The sequence below is a fragment of the Canis lupus genome, chromosome 28, assembly GCF_048164855.1.
Source record: "Canis lupus baileyi chromosome 28, mCanLup2.hap1, whole genome shotgun sequence".
Lineage (NCBI taxonomy): Eukaryota > Metazoa > Chordata > Mammalia > Carnivora > Canidae > Canis > Canis lupus.
This window is the reverse complement of record NC_132865.1, coordinates 14,101,567-14,120,048: the sequence shown is the minus strand read 5'-3', so window position 1 is coordinate 14,120,048 and position 18,482 is coordinate 14,101,567. Positions and strand designations below refer to the sequence as shown.

Here is an 18,482-nt window from a genome sequence, read left to right as displayed (position 1 = left end):
TTAAAACCCTCCTGCTATCTGTTAACCCTTAGAATAACATTTATATGTTTTATTATGGCCTGTAAGGCCCTCAGGATCCGGTCCCTGCCCATCTCCAGCATATCTCATGCCATTGTCCTCTCCACTTCATTCTTGGCTAGAGTCTTCTTTTAGTTCTTCAAGTATTACAAAGCCTTTCCCATCTCAGGGTTCTGTACATAATATTCTACTTAAAAAACCTATTCCCTACCATTAGCTAAGCTACTTCCCCCTCATTTTTTTGCTAAAATATTATCATACTATTTCTTTCTTAATTTCCCTTTCTTGCTCTCTTATTGTTTTCTTCATATTTGTCACAATTTGTAGTGACTAGTTTACTTGGTGCTTTTGTCTTTTCCCTGAACATCCAGGATCACAGAGACTATGCCCATCTGATTCTGATGAATGCCCAGACCCCAACACAGAGCTTGGTGAATAGGAAATATGTAATAAAAAACTCATTACATGAGAATTTACAAGTGAAGAAATGAACAATAATCCTATAATGTGCATAGGCTTTTCAAAGAAGACAAAATTATTTACCAATGATCATACACCTGTTAAGTAGAGACCCAACAGAAGCTAAACTTTTATGTTCTATAGTTTAAGGTTCAGTCCTGTTCATTGATTAGGCACTAGCTGTCTTTCCCTCTGACCACACACCTCTGTTGAGAAAATTACTTAATAATATTTGGAAAGCTGAGAATAATCATGGAGCATGAAAATCACACATGATAAGTTTGTTATTTTCTGTATCTGAGCAATGAGCAGACCAAATGTAATATATTAAAAATATGCAAAAACCAGACTAAAGAAGGCCTTGAATGTCAGGGTAGAAAAGTCCAAACTTTATTTGAGAGGGAAAGAGCAGCCTGTAAAAGTTTCAGAATGGAGAAATGGTATTTACAAAATAGAACTTCTGAATGCAGAATGTAAAGTTAGTGTAACAAGGGATACATCATGGAAGGATATCCAGTAAGGGACATACTGCTATTTGATTATGTGGTTGGTCAAATCACTCCTTCCTGCACATAGTGTTAAGATGATAAAAAAGAAAGTCCAGAACCAGAGGAGAGTGATCCCTGTTTGAGTCCGATTACTACCTATCTACCTAAGGTTGTCATATGTCCTCGGAGTTCTGTTTTTTTTAATTAATTAATTTATTTGAGAGAGAGAGTGAGAATGCTAGTAGGGGTAGGGTTGGAGGGAGAGGGAGACAAGGAGACTCCCCGCTGAGCAGGGAGCCTGACTTGGGGCTTGATCCCAGGATGCTGGGATCATGACCTGAGCCGAAACCAAGAGTTGGTCGCTTAACCAACTGAGCCACTCAGGTGCCCCTCTCTGAGTCTTTCTAATAACTCAAACAAATTGTTTATATTAAATAACCTCCAAGCTTCTAATTTTAGCACGTGCTAAGCACGTAATAAGCGCTAAACACATACTTATTTGTTAAATGAATTAATGAGCAAGTAAATGGAATCTATTTTTCTCATGTTTCAATTATAGTTCCTTGTAGAAAACTTGACATTTCAGAAGAGTATAAAGGAAACAAAAATCACACATAACCTCACCATTCTGAGACAATTATGACTAATATTCTTATATATCTCCCTCTTCCATTTCTTTGTTTTCCTATTTTATTTCTGCTACTTTGATAAACGTGTTGGTTATAAATGGGGAAAGGCGTGATTAATATATTCCCTTTGTGAGACATTTGGAAACTCTAAACGAAAAAAATAAATCTTTAGAATCCAATTGTGTGCATAATTTTATATTCTACTTTTTAAAAACAGTCTAAGTAAAAACATTTTCTTATATTACTAAAAATTCTTTAGAAGTATGGTTGCTAATATCAGCAAAATAGACAATGATATGGATTCTCTCTTTTTAAATGAACTAGTACCTTACTTCATGCCCACTGGTCACCTGCAGTGATTTGTGGAGCATATACCATGTGTTATACATGAATAGTACTATCAAACTCAGGGCTTTCCTCCCAGTTTTATTTTCCTAGAACTTAATACTCATCTTTCCACCCTGGGAAGACATCCTGGACTTCTGTAATATATTCCCTCCTCTGTGTTCCCATTTCACTTTGTCTATCATTATATTACTGAAACTTTTATATCATAATTGGTTATCTATTTCCTCCTGTTAGTTATGGGCTCCCAAAGTAAAGCTTGTTGTTCATCTTTTGTCCTTACAGCCTAGGACAGAGCCTGGACCAGAAGAGGGTTTTCTTTTGTTTTGTTTAAATCTCAATTTAAAAATTAATCCCATAGTGTAAATAGCCATCTGTTGGAAATTTTCACCTTTCAGGATTTCCCATCATTTCAACTCAACATGTCTAAAACTATTAAAACTCATATCTCCCCCTACAAGAAAACAAAGTAAAACAAAAACCTCCCTACTCCTTCTATAAGAATATGTCTCCTTGTTATTGGTACTTTATTACCTTGATCACGCTTTAAACTTTGAAATTACTTTGACTATATTTGGTTGCCTCTTGTTTCTAGTAACAATTTATTCATTCCACAAATATATACCAAGTGTTACTTTATGCTATGTCTTGCTCTGGGTGCTAGGTCTCTAATAGCAAAGACAACACACATGGTTCCTTATTTTTTGGAGCTTACATTCTAGTGGAAGGAGACAGTTAATAAACAAAGAAGTAAACAAGAAAAATGTCAGATAATGCTAAGTGCTTCATGGAAAATTAGAACAAAATGGTAAATAGAGAGTAGCTACTTTAGGTTAATCATCAGAAAAAGCCTCCCTTTAGGATATTTCTCCTGTCTCTCCCCTCTCTCTAGTCCTGCCAAGAGGCCCTCCTCACCTCATGCCTGCATTAGTAGAACAGCTTAATGGATGGGCTTCCAGGCTCAAGAATCAACTCCATATCCTACCACTAAATTGATTTTGTATTTGATTGTTGTGGGAAAGATGGAATAAGATCTGTAGAAAATTATAATTTTCTCCTTTGTTAAGCACATAGATAACAGCCTAAATTACAGAACTCAGGCCCAATTTTTACTCACCAAATAAAAAACTTAATTACTCATTACGTTAATAAGGGATTGATTAAAACTGGAGAGATCGCTTTGAATTTCAGCCCAGAGACCTATCTGATTAGTGTTTAGGGAAAAGGGATTCAGAATCACACCCTGGAGGGCACAAGGACTGAGTCCCTTTTCCTTAACCATGGAGGCCAGACAGAAAAGAAAATTCATGGAACTCCAACTAGGTGTTATGAATTGTTTTATTATCCTTCTATTACTTAAGCCTCATGATAGCCCTCTAATTATATAACTAATTAACTTGCCTTAAATCCCCACAACTAGTAAGTGGTAGGTGTACAGTGACTAGCACGCAAGTTTGGGTAGAAACCTTAAACTTTACAAATTGTGGAATATTACTCAGCCATTAGAAATGACAAATACCCACCATTTGTTTGACGTGGATGGAACTGGAGGGTATTATGCTGAGTGAAATAAGTCAATTGGAGAAGGACAAACATTATATGGTCTCATTCATTTGGGAAATATAAATAATAGTGAAAGGGAATAGAGGGGGAGAGAGAAGAAATGGGTAGGAAATATCAGAAAGGGAGACAGAACATGGAAGACTCCTAACTCTGGGAAACAAATTAGGGGTAGTGGAAGGGGAGGAGGGCGGGGGGTGGGGGTGACTGAGTGGCAGGCACTGAGGGGGGCACTTGACGGGATGAGCACTGGGTGTTATTCTGTATGTTGGCAAATTGAACACCAATAAAAAATAAATTTATTATTAAAAAAAACTTTACGAATTGTTTGGTTATGAACGATATCCTGAGAAACATAAACAAGAACTACAAATAAGTTGAAAGAAAGTGGTACCTAAAAAAAAAAAAGAAAAAAAAAAAAAAAAAAAAAAGAAAGTGGTACCTAGAACAATTATTTATAGAATGAATGAAAAAACACATGAGAAAGGAAAATTTATACCTACAGTAGTCATTTAGGGAAATGGGCAGGGTACGGAATGAACCACAGCTAAAGATACTCGTTTATTCATTAATGCAACAAATAGTCAGATGCTGTGTTTGGCACTGGGGAAATTGTTCTTTAGAACCTTATGAACTGGTGGAGCAGTAGATATAATATATATGTGCTTTGAAAGAAAACACAGGCTACATTGAGAGTTGGGGACCTGAGCTACTCTGGAGGGTCCTTAGCAACTGACACTTGTTAGAACCTGAAAAGTAAATAGGAGTTTGTCAGGCAAGTAAGTAGGTAGGGAGAACAGGGAGAACATTACATTCAATGTTACATCATTATGTCTTAAGGGAGAAAGCAGCATGGTATTTGAAAACTGGAAAAGAACCACTTTGGATAGAACATGGAAAAGAGAGTGGGGAGATGGATTGAAGGAGATCACACAGGGACTTAAAGATTTGGGGTTTACCCTAAGAGCAATGAATAAGAATTTAAGGGTTTTAAATCAGAGAAGGACAACACCAGACCTGTATTTTAAAGAAATCACTACGTCCGCTTGGTGGAAAACAAATTGGAGAGAAATCAATTTAAATGCAGAAGGACTACTAGGGGCAGAGGGGTCAAGGGTGAGGTCATTACAACAGTACAGATGAGACTTGGCAATGTATCTCATTGGGTAGGGAGAATGGGATGGGTTCAAGAAATATTTAGGAGATAGAATAAATAGGATTTGATGACTGATTGTATTAGCTTATGAGAGATATGAAGGTTTCTAGAATGGCCGTATTTCCAAAGTGAGTAAGAAACTGGGATTAATTAGTGGTATTGAGACCCCAGCTGGAAGGAGAATTGTATGCGGAATGAATATCATAAATTCAATTTGCAGTTTGTAAGCAGTTGAAGAATGAGGTAGGGGATGTGCTGTATAAGCCCATTGTGAGTAAGGAAGATTTGAAACTCACTGGCTGAGAATAGTAATAGTGATCTCTGTTAAGTTTTTTGTTTTGTTTTGTTTTGTTTTGTTTTGTTTTGAGAGGATCCTGGAGGTATGGGACCCTGCCCCTCTTGGGAAGAGTGGGGTGGGGGCCAGATTGCTCCTAGTTACAAATCCCTGATCTAAACTTTTAAAAATTTGTCATGCCAATGAGTAAAAATAAATTTTTAGTGAGTAGTCCCATAAATTATATTCACTTATCAATCATAAAATACTGCTAATCTCTACAGTAATTTATTGTATAGATAAAATAAATAGAGATAAAAATGGTCTCAATTTCATGTCCCCCAATAAATCATGATACTCTGGAAGTTAACTGGCTCTAGAGAATTTTGAAAAACAAAGTATTATTATTTCAGACATACAACTCCTGGAAGAATCAAAGCCACCTTAAACCTTTTAATTTAAATGAAATTGTAGATCATGACATGCCGTGAAGTTTGAATATTAAGCTCTGAAATTTTTCTCTGAACTTATTCTATCAATAAATAACCTTTGGGCACTCCCCTCCCCCCAAATAACAGTAAACCATTATTCATCTTAATTACCAAGTCCTTTGGCAGTTCCTCAAATTTCACACCTGAAGTAAGTGCCTCTATTCATTTCAACCTAATTCTGGCCCTGCTCTGCCTGCCCCTGTGAATGAACTTCACTTTATGTGAGACCCAGAGCTATCTCCATGCTCAGGAAGATTTTCTGCTAGTGCAGTCAGATGTACTCTTAAATCATACCCTCCCTGAAGTATAAGATGTGTGGAGTGCTGATTTCTTCTCTGCCATCTCCCCCAGTTTCTACCAGAGTACCCAGAGTACCCAGCACCAGAAAACCCTCAACAAACATTTGTTGAATGAAGGAAATATTTAAAAATAGGTGACAGATATATAAACAGATATATAAACAGACAAACATCTAGATAGATAATATTTTAGAGCAGTCAAGTTAATCTTAAGACTCAATCAAACAAATCAGGTAACAAAAGAAGTTCTCATCTAAATATAAAATACCCTTACCCAAGCTGAGAGGCTACCATCCTGGAGCCCAAGTAGCAACTCCAGACAAGTAACCAGTCAAAGACAGGCTGCTCCCAGCCCACACACAGCAAACTTCAAATTCACAGGATATTAGAGTAAAAATATATGTTTATCTATTAGCTGGCACTGTTTAAGCTGCAAGAGACAGAGACACAAATTTAAACCTATTTGAGTAAAAAGGGGAACTGATTAGGAGGATTCTGGAGTGTTTTATGGGACCTAAAGAGAGTAATATGGGCTTGGGGAGTTGGATACCGGGACTTCAATCACATCAAGTCAGTGAGACAGTGGGGGACTGTCTCAAATCTCTGTGCCTTTTCACATCTACCTCCTTCCCTACTTCTATGTTAATTACTTTAATTTTCATACTATGAGGTAGATACAAATAACATTTTTATCTTATGGATAAGGATGATGACTCTGAGTAAGTTGTTCACGGTCATAAGCATAACAAGGGCCCAGCTGGGATTCAAATCCAAGCAGTCTATTGCTAGAGCCCATTAACTTATTATTATGGGACATTTTTAAAATAAATACACAAAAGTAGAAAGACTAGTACAATGAATCCTGTGAATGGACTAATCTAGCTATGACAATCTAGGACACACACACGCTATAACAATCATCAACTTATGTTCACTTTGGTTCTAGGTGTCCCTAGACTTAACAATTAACATTTTCTTAACATCATCAAATATCCAGGGACGCCTGGATGGCTCAGCAGTTGAGCATCTGCCTTTGGCTCAGGGCGTGATCCCAGAGCTTCAGGATTGAGTCCCACATTGGGCTCCCTGGGAGGAGCCTGCTTCTCCCTTTGCCTATGTCTCTGCCTCTCTGTTCCTCGTGAATAAATAAAATCTTTTTTAAAAGTCATCAAATGTCCAGTCGATATTAAAATATCTAGTTGTTTCATAACTTTTGTTTCCTACAGGTGATTAATTTGCATTGAGTTCCAAAAGTTATCCAAACATTACATTTGATCACCATATCTCTTAAGTGTCTCTCTCTCTCTCTCTTTTTAAGAGCCTATACTTTATTAGGTTAGATAAGGCCTAAATAGTTACATTTGAAATAGAAACGGACATATGGCATAAAACATAAGAACAAAAGTAAAATGGGAATTTAGAAATAACTTTTGGTGACAGTCACCAAGAATATTATTATTGCTCTAAAAATACATATATAGCGGAATAATACATGATACCTATTACATCCCTTGTAAATGACAAAGGATTCATATACCTCTAAGTACTCAAACACTTTCCTGTACGTAGGAGATCCAATGCTCAAACATATACAAAAGATGGAAATACATTTATACCTAACTATTTTACAAATTCAAAAAAACTCTATTATGGTAAAATTTAAACATGTTAATAGTAAACATACTACCCCTGATAAGCTTCAACAATAATCATGACTAACCTTGTTTCATATATAACCCCACTCATTTATCTTCTCCCATATTATTTTGAAGCGATTCCAGACATGGTAACATTTGGTCTATAAATAGTATTTATCCTTAAAAAATAAGGATTTTAAAAAAATAATAAAAATGCCATCATCACATCTAAACTACTAACAACAAAATCTTCATATCATCAACTATCCAGTCAGTGTTCAAATTTCCACTTGTCCCATAAATTTCATAATAGGACTTCTTTCATACAATATGTTTGTTTAAGTTAAGACTCCAGTAAGGTCTACAAATTATAATCAGTTGACAGTTTCTCAAGTCTCTTTTATTGTATAGGTCCTCCTTCATTTCTCTTTCTCTCCCTTGTAATGTACATATCTGTTGAAGAAATTTGGTCCTACGGTATATCCTACCTCCTAGACTTTACTGACTACAGCCCTATGATGTCATTTAACATGTTCTTCTGACTTCAGTATTTCCTATTAACCTAGTAATTATTTTAAAAAATTGATCTTGTAACAGGGTTGGTTCTTTGAAAAGGCTGCTTCATAGGTGGTGTTATATACTTCCATCAGGAGTCACATAATAACTGGTTGTCTATCTACCTATCTACCTGGTATGTTGGCAGTTAGTGATGATTACTGTCCATAGTAGCACTGCCCAAGATAAATATAATGAGCCACAGATGTAATTTTAAGTGTTCTAGTACCCCTATTTTTAAAAAGTGAAAATAATTTTAATAATATATTTTATTTAACTCAATATATCTAAAATATTATCATTTCAACATTTATTAAAAATGATTGAGATATTTTATATTCTTACTTTCATAAAATTTTTCAAAGTCCTGTGTTTTTTCCATTCATAGCTGGTATGTGTTAGAACCTGCTTGCACTGGCCCATGAAAGCTGTCATCTGAACTCTACATTCACAACATCCCATTGATAGCTAAACATTGGCTATGGTGGTAGTATTTACACCACAACAAATATCACAAAGCAGGTTTTTTCCATCTCAGAGAGCCAGTAATTAAACATTTACCAGCACATCACTGCTTATAACACATCTTGCTTTGGACCAGCCCCATTTCAAGTGCTCAATAACCACGGATGGCTAATAGATTTTATATTGCAAATAGCCCATCACAGGGCCTGCAGTTGAGGGTAATCTGTTCTATTATTCCTTCTCTGTTTATTAGCTGGAATAGTTCTATAGATTAAAATTTTCTTCATTAACTATTTAACTATCTTAATTAATGTACAGTAAATTTAAGGAAGGCAATGTAAATCCTTAATTTTTTCCTTTATTAACTAGTATTCAAAATAATGAGTTGATTCCCTAAAGTACCCAATTAGTATTTCTTGGTAGCGTTATAAACCCATCGATTCTAACATATTTGACTGTTTCAATCCATTGCATTTACTATTTTTATTGATGACCATATTGTCCCACCTTTGGCCATAGCAGACTTTTAATCTGGAGCCCACATTTCAGACTGCTAAGCTACCACTAACACCAGCCAGATTTTATGCCTCATAACTTCAACCATTAGAAAGCGACTGATCTTATTTTCTAGATCAAAAGTTCAAAAATCCTGGGATTTATTGAACCAGCTTGTTTCAAGTGTCTACCACTATGTCCAGCAGTGTCACACGGGAACCTGGCAGTTCTGTTAGAAATCAAGGGAGGGGCTACCCGAGAAGAACAATTACTTGGTTGACAAAACAACAGATGTCCAGAATAACATATTTAAAAGATTACATGAAAATTTTAAAGCATATCATCTTTTTCATGTCATTGGTTGCTTTGTTTACTGATTCAACACGTATCTATTAAGAACCTTTGACAGTCATGAACTATTATTCTGACTGTAAAAGTTAATTTTCAAAAAATAAACCTATATGAAATTCTTGAATATCTAAATATTTTTTACTTTATCGAACTGAAAGAGAATGAGTGTTAAAAATAACGCCAGGACACCTGCACCCCGATGTTTATAGCAGCAATGTCCACAATAGCCAAACTGTGGAAGGAGCCTCGGTGTCCATCGAAAGATGAATGGATAAAGAAGATGTGGTTTATGTATACAATGGAATATTACTCAGCCATTAGAAATGACAAATACCCACCGTTTGCTTCGACGTGGATGGAACTGGCTGGAGGGTATTATGCTGAGTGAAATAAGTCAATCGCAGAAGGACAAACATTATATGTTCTCATTCATTTGGGGAATATAAATAATAGTGAAAGGGAATAGAAGGGAAGGGAGAAGAAATGGGTAGGAAATATCAGAAAGGGAGACAGAACATAAAGACTCCTAACTCTGGGAAACGAACTAGGGGTAGTGGAAGGGGAGGAGGGCAGGGGGTGGGCGTGAATGGGTGACGGGCACTGAGGGGGGCACTTGACGGGATGAGCACTGGGTGTTATTCTGTATGTTGGCAAATTGAACACCAATAAAAAATAAATTTATTATTAAAAAAATAATAACGCTTTAGAAAGTAGGCACAGGTCCTTTAGAAAGAAGCACAGAGGCATAATTGCACATATTTAAGACAGAGCATCTTTTTGTTTCATATGAGTTCAAGAAAGAGGCACCTTTTACTCAGATTGTCCCTTAGACATGAAAACTAAATTTTACATTAAATGATCTCATTCTAAATTTATCTACAGCAAAAATTAAATGAAACAACAAAGACCTCTAACGGAAAACTGTGGCCCCTCCAACTTCTTAGTATCCTCTTACTGAAGTCTCTGAGGGTGCTAACGTTCATCCAACATCCCTACTAATCAACTGAAGATTGGGCAGATGGGTATTTCAGTCTCGGTCATATGCTTGCATAATTTTCTGTGAGCAAAATATGAATAACTTATAGTCTAGTAAAAACAGAATGCACAATAACCAAAACATTCAAAGAATGAATCGTTAAAATTCACCAGGTATTCCAAAATAAGCAAAGAAGTATTTTCATGATTTTCTTTCTAAAAACAAAAATATTAGTAAAGGTTTCAAAACTAAAACTTAACTGACCTTCAAATTATAGTTGTCTTTAAAAAAAATTGTAGTTGTCTTATAAGATTTAAGGTTTTTCAATAAGCTTGTTGCACAAGTTCGTAGACAATTTAACAAACATGCACAACCATAAAACATGCTGGCAGGAAAAATAATTAACCTGGGGAATAAACAGGGAAAGTTACCAGGCAAGGGAAGGCCTAGATTCCAAGACTCCCACAAACAACAAATTGTTATCCAGTTCATTTTATTTTAGTATCTTGGTTCCTTTTTGTGGGTGGGAGGAGGCCCAGGAGATAATTTAGGGAAAATAAAGATATTATAATTAACTTAAAATTTTTCATTCAAAATGGAAATTGTATTATTGAGAGAAAAATATATACTTTTAGAACTCAAATGATGTATTTTATTGAAGACTAGCAATGAAGGAAAGAATAGGGCATAACTAGTCATTCTTTTTATTTTTGTAATACTGATGATTCTAATTGTCCTGTGCTTTGAATAACAGTAATAGATTTTTGCAGATTTCCCTTCTAAGAGGGGCTTGTACTTCTCCAGGAAAGTGTTTTTTTGGTCAAAATACTTTTATTTAGAAGTGTGTTATTTAATAGTTCTAATTTGGTTAGCAACCTTTAAATATATTACTTAGTCATTTATGATAATTTGGCTTATATAATTATACTTATTCATATTTGCTATATTCCCTTGAATTATAGGTTTCAGTGATTTCTAGGGGATTTAAAAGTACAAACAAGAGTTATTATCCTTGCTTAGTCACTATATTTTATATTATTTATATCAATATAATCTGTTGCAAATTCAAGTTGATATTATTGCTTGTAATTATGTTCTACTGCATGCACTAATAAATGATACACTGTCATTTTTTTCAATCAACATCTACAGAAAGATTGCCAGTGAAAGACACTATGTTAGTCTGTTATGGATAGTCCAAAACTAAATATGAGAGATGCTGTTCCTTTAGAGACTTTGTAGCAGCGTGGTGGTGAAGAGAAATTCATACCTCTGCATGTTAATATAATGTGGTAAGGGTAATGATAGGTAGGGGTCCTGAGTATTTATGAAGGCAAAAAGGTGTGTGTGTGTGTGTGTGTGTGTGTCTATCTGTAGGTAGGTAGGTAGAAAAGACTTTCTAGGAAGAGATGATAACTGAGGTAGGCTTTATTAAAGAATAATTAGTAATTAATCAAATGATGAGAAAGAGGGTAGAAAGGAGGGTGTTCCAGATAGAAATAGCACCACTGTTAGAGAGCAAAGTATGATAAGAAGTGGAGAGAAATGATAAGAGATTAAAACAGAAAGTCAGATGGAGGCCAGATCATAGAATTATTGAATTCCATGTTAAGGAGCTTGAACTTTATCTCACAAGCAATGATGATTCACTGAAATGTTTAAATAGGGAGAGAAAAATGGTAAGATAATGACAGGGCCAAACCAGAGACTAGAAGACTAGTTAAAGGATACTGTAGTATTCAGAATGAGAGATGAGAGCCTAAAATTAGGACAGTGATAGCAGAGGTGCGGAGTAGGAAAAGGCTTCAAGAACTAATCAGGAGGTAAAATGCATAAGAGTTGGTGATTAATTGAATGCGGGACACACAGAAAATATAAGAGTTAAAGACAAAAGACTTCAAGAACTAATTAGGAGGTAAAATGCATAAAAGTTGGTGATTGATTGAATATGGGACACACAGAAAATGGGAGAGATAAAGACAGTTGTGAAGCGTAGCACCATACCAAGTACAAAGAGAATATAGGAGAAGGAGTAGGCTTCACAGGAAGTAATGACTTCAAAAATTTTAGATTTGTTGAGTCTGAGATGTAACCGAAGCATAGATGTAGCAGCCAATCAGCAGCTCTGCAGAAAGTTTTGAGGTACAGCTGTAGACTTAGTGACATTATCAAGTGATAGTTAAAATCATGTCAATGGGTCAAGCAACTCAGAAAGATTGTAGAGAGAATTTTTCCCTCTCAACTCACTGTGAAGTTATACTTTTAGAGTGTTTATCTTCACCATTAACTGAGGACTTTAGATCCAATACCCCCCATGACTGGATCAATCTACTTGATTCATCATTAATTTCTGTATCTTTGAGGTTATCTTCTGAGTCTTAGAGATGGAGGCTCATATTAAGTGAAGAAGCACAAAACAACAAAGACAAACAAAATATCTAAAAATAAATATATTGACAGTTCATCAGGACTGTCTCTTACATTCCAGGGGCACAACAATACCCTCTAACATAATAATTCTTCAGATTTGTTCTACTTCTTAGCTCAGTTTTTATATCAACCTCTACCTGTCTAGCAGAGATATCACCAAATTTTTAGTGATTCAGTTGTCTATTAATATATCTTTTGACAATATGCTATCAAAGTAACAATTAGCAATAGTACCATAAGATTTCTTAAGGAACTTTTAAAGTAGCAGCTGAATTCCTTGATTAGTCTTTAAAACTCCAATTTTTGTTTACTTTTAAGTTAAATCAAAACTATTTTCTGAGCAGCTTCAAGAAAAGAACCATGAATAAAACTCTTATAATGACATTTTAGAATCATGTGTGGCAACCATGCAGATTAGCACTGACACAATTTCCAAGAGCTACTAAAGATAGATCTTATGTAATTGGGCCAAATGAGTGGGTGGATTTTTTTTTTTTTTTTTTTTAAGTAGGGCCATGACCTCTGAGATCTTCTGTTGTTTTCACTATGATCTATAAACTGAACAAAGTGCTATTTTCTTTTTCATAGAAGTAGGCCATTACTTGTCTGGGACCAAGGCATTGCATAGGAATGAAGGCATATTGTTTTTAACAGCAAATATGGGCTACTTGTGCCTCCTCTCCTATGTCCCATGTCCAATCAAGGTAAACAATTGCTATGACAATTTACATTTCTAATTTTCGACAATTCTAATTTGCCATAATATTTTTTGATGATCTAGGACTCTGCTGCAGAATCCTTCTAATCAGCAATAATTAAATTGCTATCAGTCAATTGAAGCTGACAAACAAGATGGAACTTGACTGCCATTGCTGGTCAAGACCTTCCCTTTTCACACTTGATTTAAGGCAGGCATCAAATGTGATTTTCCTGGAGATAAAAAAGTGAAGTGAGAATATAAAAGATAACCAGAATTCAGTTCCTCCTTGAGGGGGCTCACAATGGAGTATTGGGGACAGATATGTGGAACAAGCGAGGTTCCTTCACATTCACACTTTAATCTGATTCTACAGCTTAAACAAGAAAGGGAAGATGGAAAAGAACATGTGCTTGATCTATGTCATCCTATGCAAGTATGTGGGAGTACAAAGCTTTTACCTCCTACCCAAACTGAGACCAGGCACATAAACATATTTCATTCAATCACAGTATTGAGAATGATCTCTTCGAAATGTTACAATAAACAAGGATTTAATGTTAACAACAGATACAAAAATTTAGCCAGTTAGGCACAAATAGCCAAAATAACAGGCTTACTACAAATCCTGTATTTGACATGGAGCAAATCCAAGCATAGCACTGGAATGCACGAATTTACCATATAAAAAATTTAAGAAAGTTTTTCCATGATCCTCAAAGTGAATCTCAAAAGCACAACGTCCAGCAACGGACTCCACAAGCCAAAGAGAGATGTGGAGAAAGTGGAAGGGATTCAACAGAGAGTCACAGAGATGATTAAAGGGTTGGGAAAATGGGAGCTAGAAATTATTTAGCCTAAGTTAGAGAAGACTACCAGGTTTCTTAATAACAGTATTCAAGCATAGGAAGGGTTGTTATATACAAGATGATGAACAGTTGCTTTCTATCTTAACTGGAGAGTGGAGAGAAGAAACAGACTTTGGCTACAGCATGAAATATCTAAGTTAGACATAAAGAACTTTTAAGAATGAGGATTATTGGATCAGAGACCTCAGGATCCTCTTATTACACCTATTCCTTAAATGATGCTGTTTCAGAGGATCCTTCTTAAACTCTTTCTGTTTTCACTTTGTCCTTAATTAATTTTATTTACATTGATTTAAATTACCTATTATAAGCTGATAATCATAACATAAGTATGTTTGGGGATATACATATAATATATATAATTTATATATTATATGTATAATAGATATTACAGTGTATATAGTACATACACATTATACTACGGTATGTATAGCATATACTATGATATACCACAATATTTATATAGTATAGTATAGTCTATACACTGTATGTATCTCCAGTCCAGACTACTTTCCAAATGCCCCCTGGACATCAGGCTTCTGTCTTTTACCTGTTCTACTGCAATAGCATCATAACTGATAACCCTATCTCTTCCAATCTTCAATTCCATGCTTGGTCTATATCTTGGTGTGAACCTTTCTATCTAAAAGCAAGTCCAAGCATTTCCCTGCTTACAATTTTCTGATAGATCCCATTATTTACTTGGTTTCCATCATTTGGCCCCTTAACCTATCCATTATCATACCCTGTTATAATCACTCCCCAAATGTTATTAATTCTAAGAGAATTTCACTCCTTTCATCCTGCTGTGCTTTTAGAGATCTGTGCTTTGTTAAGTCTCAGTACTCTTCACTCCTCCTAGTACATACCACCTCCCTTTTTTCTGTATTCAACTTCTCTTCAGCGCCAGGAATTTTTCATTGACCTTACCACATTGGACTAGCGACCCTCAATAAATGCTCATGAATTTCCCTGAAAACTTGCCTTGAATACTTTAATGTCGTAGCTAGTCTAAGAGCCTTCCCAGACTTCAGATTCAGTAATTGCTCATTTAGAAAACACCTAGGTAGCTTGCTGATAGAATCTAGTGATCAACCTTCAAGAGTGGTATATAGCAAACTCTTGTGTTTATCACACTAGATTCTGGCTGCCATTCATTTGACACTCCCTGAATAATTTCCTTAGGCATTTCCATATCACTTTGCTACTACTGGACCTAGTGGCACAGGTCCATCTCTTTTCCTCCATCTCTTGGCCTGGCACAATTATTGACACATATACTTAGGCACTTTATGTGCATCTTCTCCAACTAATTCCTACAACACTCCTGTGAGGCAGGATTAGTGTGCCCATTTTACAGATGCAGAAGTCACCACTTATCCACAGATGACATAAATGTATGTGAATGTGTGTATGCATATATGTATATTTATGATACATATATATCCTATGAGCTCTAGTGTACTTAACATGTTCTCATAAATATCTCAAAGGAGACTCAAAATGAAATTTCCAAACATGAATTCATAACTTTACCCCCAAACTTTGCTCTTCGATGTTATCTGTTTTAGTGATTGGTGTCGGACACTTAAGAGTCATCCTCCACACTTTACTCTTCTTTAATCCCCATATCCAATCCATCACCAACTTATATAAACTTTCCCTTCAAAATATCTCTTAATTTTGTGCAGTTCTCTCCACTTTTACCATCATGAATCTAGTCCAAGTTTTCATCATCTCTTACAATAGCCTCTATTTCCTTTAGTCCTCATCTTATCCGTTATCTACAGCCAAGATGATCTGAAAATCCATATCTGATCATGGTGCTTCATGCTGTCCCTTTTTCCTACCGCATTCAAAAGTCCTTTAGCAGTTTCCCATTGTTCTTATCAAAAAAACAAACTTAAAACTGCTCTTCAATGGATCACATCCACTTCATCACAAGCCTACCTTTACTCACATCCTGCTCCCTCCTCAACTGCTCCATCCACTGGTGCTTGCTTTCTATCCTCCAAACCTCATTCTTCTCCAGGCCTCTAAACAGGCTGGAAGGCTATCTCTCTTTTCCATTTCTCTGAGTTAACTCTTACTTATCTTTCAGATACCACTTTCCCAGAGAAATCTCTGATCACTCTCAAAATGCCAAGTGTTATTATAAGCTCCAAAACCACATTTTTCTCCTTCATCTCTCCTCCCTTCTTCTTTACATTTGTTTTCGTGATTATTGATGGTCAACTTCCTCTTCCTCTTGCATCATGAGAGCAAGAACTGTCTATTCTTTTTTTTAAAAATATTTTATTTATTCATGAGAGAGAGAGAGAGAGAAGCAGGCAGAGACACAGGCAGAGGGAGAAGCAGGCTCCATGCAGGGAGCCCAATGCAGGACTCGATCCGAGGACTCCAGGATCATGCCCTGGGCCAAAGGCAGGCGCTAAACCGCTGAGCCACCCAGGGATCCCAGAACTGTCTATTCTTGCTCACTATGTTATCTCTGGTACCCATCTCTACTACCTGGCATGTAGTGTTCAAAGAATTGCATAAATTAATTTGTTGGCTTATTTTGCTAGGCACTGAGCTGAGTGCTTTACATATAGAATTTCATTAAATGTTCACAACACATTTATAAGGTTACTGCCTTTCTATTATTAGCTCCATTTTATTTTTATTTTTTTAAAGATTTTATTTATTCATTCATGAGAGATACAGAGACAGAGAGAGGCAGAGACACAGGCAGAGGGAGAAGCAGGTTCCATACAGGGAACGCAATATGGGACTCAATCCTAGGGCTCCAAGATCACGCCCTGGTCCAAAAACAGATGCTCAACCCCTGAGCCACCCAGGTGTCCTTATTAGCTCCATTTTAGAAACGAGAAAACTAGGGTCTAGAGATACAAAGTAATTTTCTCAAGTCTTTGCAAGATGAAAACTGAAGTCCTCTACCGTAAAACCATAAGCCCATCATTTGTGGATATCTTTGTAGGCATGAATATATTAACGAATGTGGTATCAAGCACATAAGCAGGAAGAAGTCTCTGAATCTCAAATTGATAATTTGTGTCTCTTGAGCAAACCTGAAAATCCTGAAATATTTAAAGAGTCAACAACAGAATCCCACGGTTGTTAGGTTAGGTTCCTTGAACAGAAGAAAAAAAGCAGCCTGGACCTGAATTGTACTTGTTCAGTGAGCCTAATTGTTCCACTGACCAGTGAGGCATAATAACTTTGCACAGTACAACACTGACTGTGACTGGCCTGGGGGAATATATCTCAGAGCAGTCAAAAAACTTATCAAGCCAAAATTAATGAATTGATTCTCATTTCACCAAAAGGAAAACAACTTACCTCACTCATGCCAACTATCCTTGTTCATGCGGAAGACTCCGCTAAACCCTTGCAAGTAGTAAGTAGTGCAAAAACTTTGAGCAGTTGATCCAAAGGCGCTTATGGAGTTTTCCTTCTCCACCCACGCTGTCTGGTCCACTCCTTCTGAGAACAGAGGCATAATGGTGCGGCCATTCTTTATGGCTCTTGTTGCAGGAGTAATATCTCAAAGTTTGAGGCAAATTTTATGTTGGTTGATCACGAATGCTTGCAAGGGCTTCGTCTTCATTTCTGTAAGTTGTGTTAAGGGTTTTTAGATTATCATTACATCTTTTATGAAATTATTTTCATCATGACTACTGAGTTCTCAGTAGACCTGGGAGGCTGGTGGGTATGTAATCTGTAGTTTATGATAAAGTCTTCAGAAGATCCACTAGCTTAGGATTTTGAGAAATAGAAATAATTTGTTGAACTCAAATAATATGGTCTCAGATCTATAACTCAGGTTGGGGCATCCCAAAACTGGGTTCATTCACTATATTCGAGATATATTAGATTTTGGACACTATCTCAAACCAATTTGGGGGGCACCTGGGTGGCTCAGTTGGTTAAGCATCTTCCTTCAGCTCAGGTCATGACCCCAGGGTCCTAGGATTGAGCCCCATGTTGGGCTCCCTGCTCAATGGGTTGTTTGCTTCTCCCTTTCCCTCTTCCTCTCTCTCTCAAATAAATAAATATTTAGTACACAGTAAAAACTAAAAAAAAAAAAAAAAAAAAAAGTCTCTAAAGTGCTTGTTGGCTATGTTCACTAAACTAGGGAGTAAACTGGTTATCTCCATTCCTCAGTAATTCCAGAATATTGTTTTATAAAATAAACATTCCTCTTTACATTCTATTAGACCAGTGGTTCCCTCAGGGGTTTGAATTTTGTTGAGTTAGTAAAAATAACTAAATAAATGCTTTTTAA

At 36.1% G+C, this 18,482-nt stretch overlaps 1 long non-coding RNA gene across 11 annotated transcripts in view; it reads right to left on the bottom strand.

Annotated features, from left to right (window-relative positions):
• The window catches only part of LOC140620213 (uncharacterized), a 179,580-nt gene that overhangs the window by 151,393 nt on the left and 9,705 nt on the right, over positions 1-18,482 (bottom strand). For 9 of the 11 annotated variants that reach the window (XR_012019971.1, XR_012019974.1, XR_012019972.1 and 6 more), the window contains exons 5-6: positions 17,537-17,806; positions 5,994-6,149 (exon numbers count right to left, since the gene is read on the bottom strand). This is a non-coding gene — a long non-coding RNA (uncharacterized lncRNA). The remainder of the gene's footprint in view (positions 1-5,993; positions 6,150-17,536; positions 17,807-18,482) is intronic. The other 2 variants (XR_012019981.1, XR_012019979.1) reach the window with 2 other exon arrangements.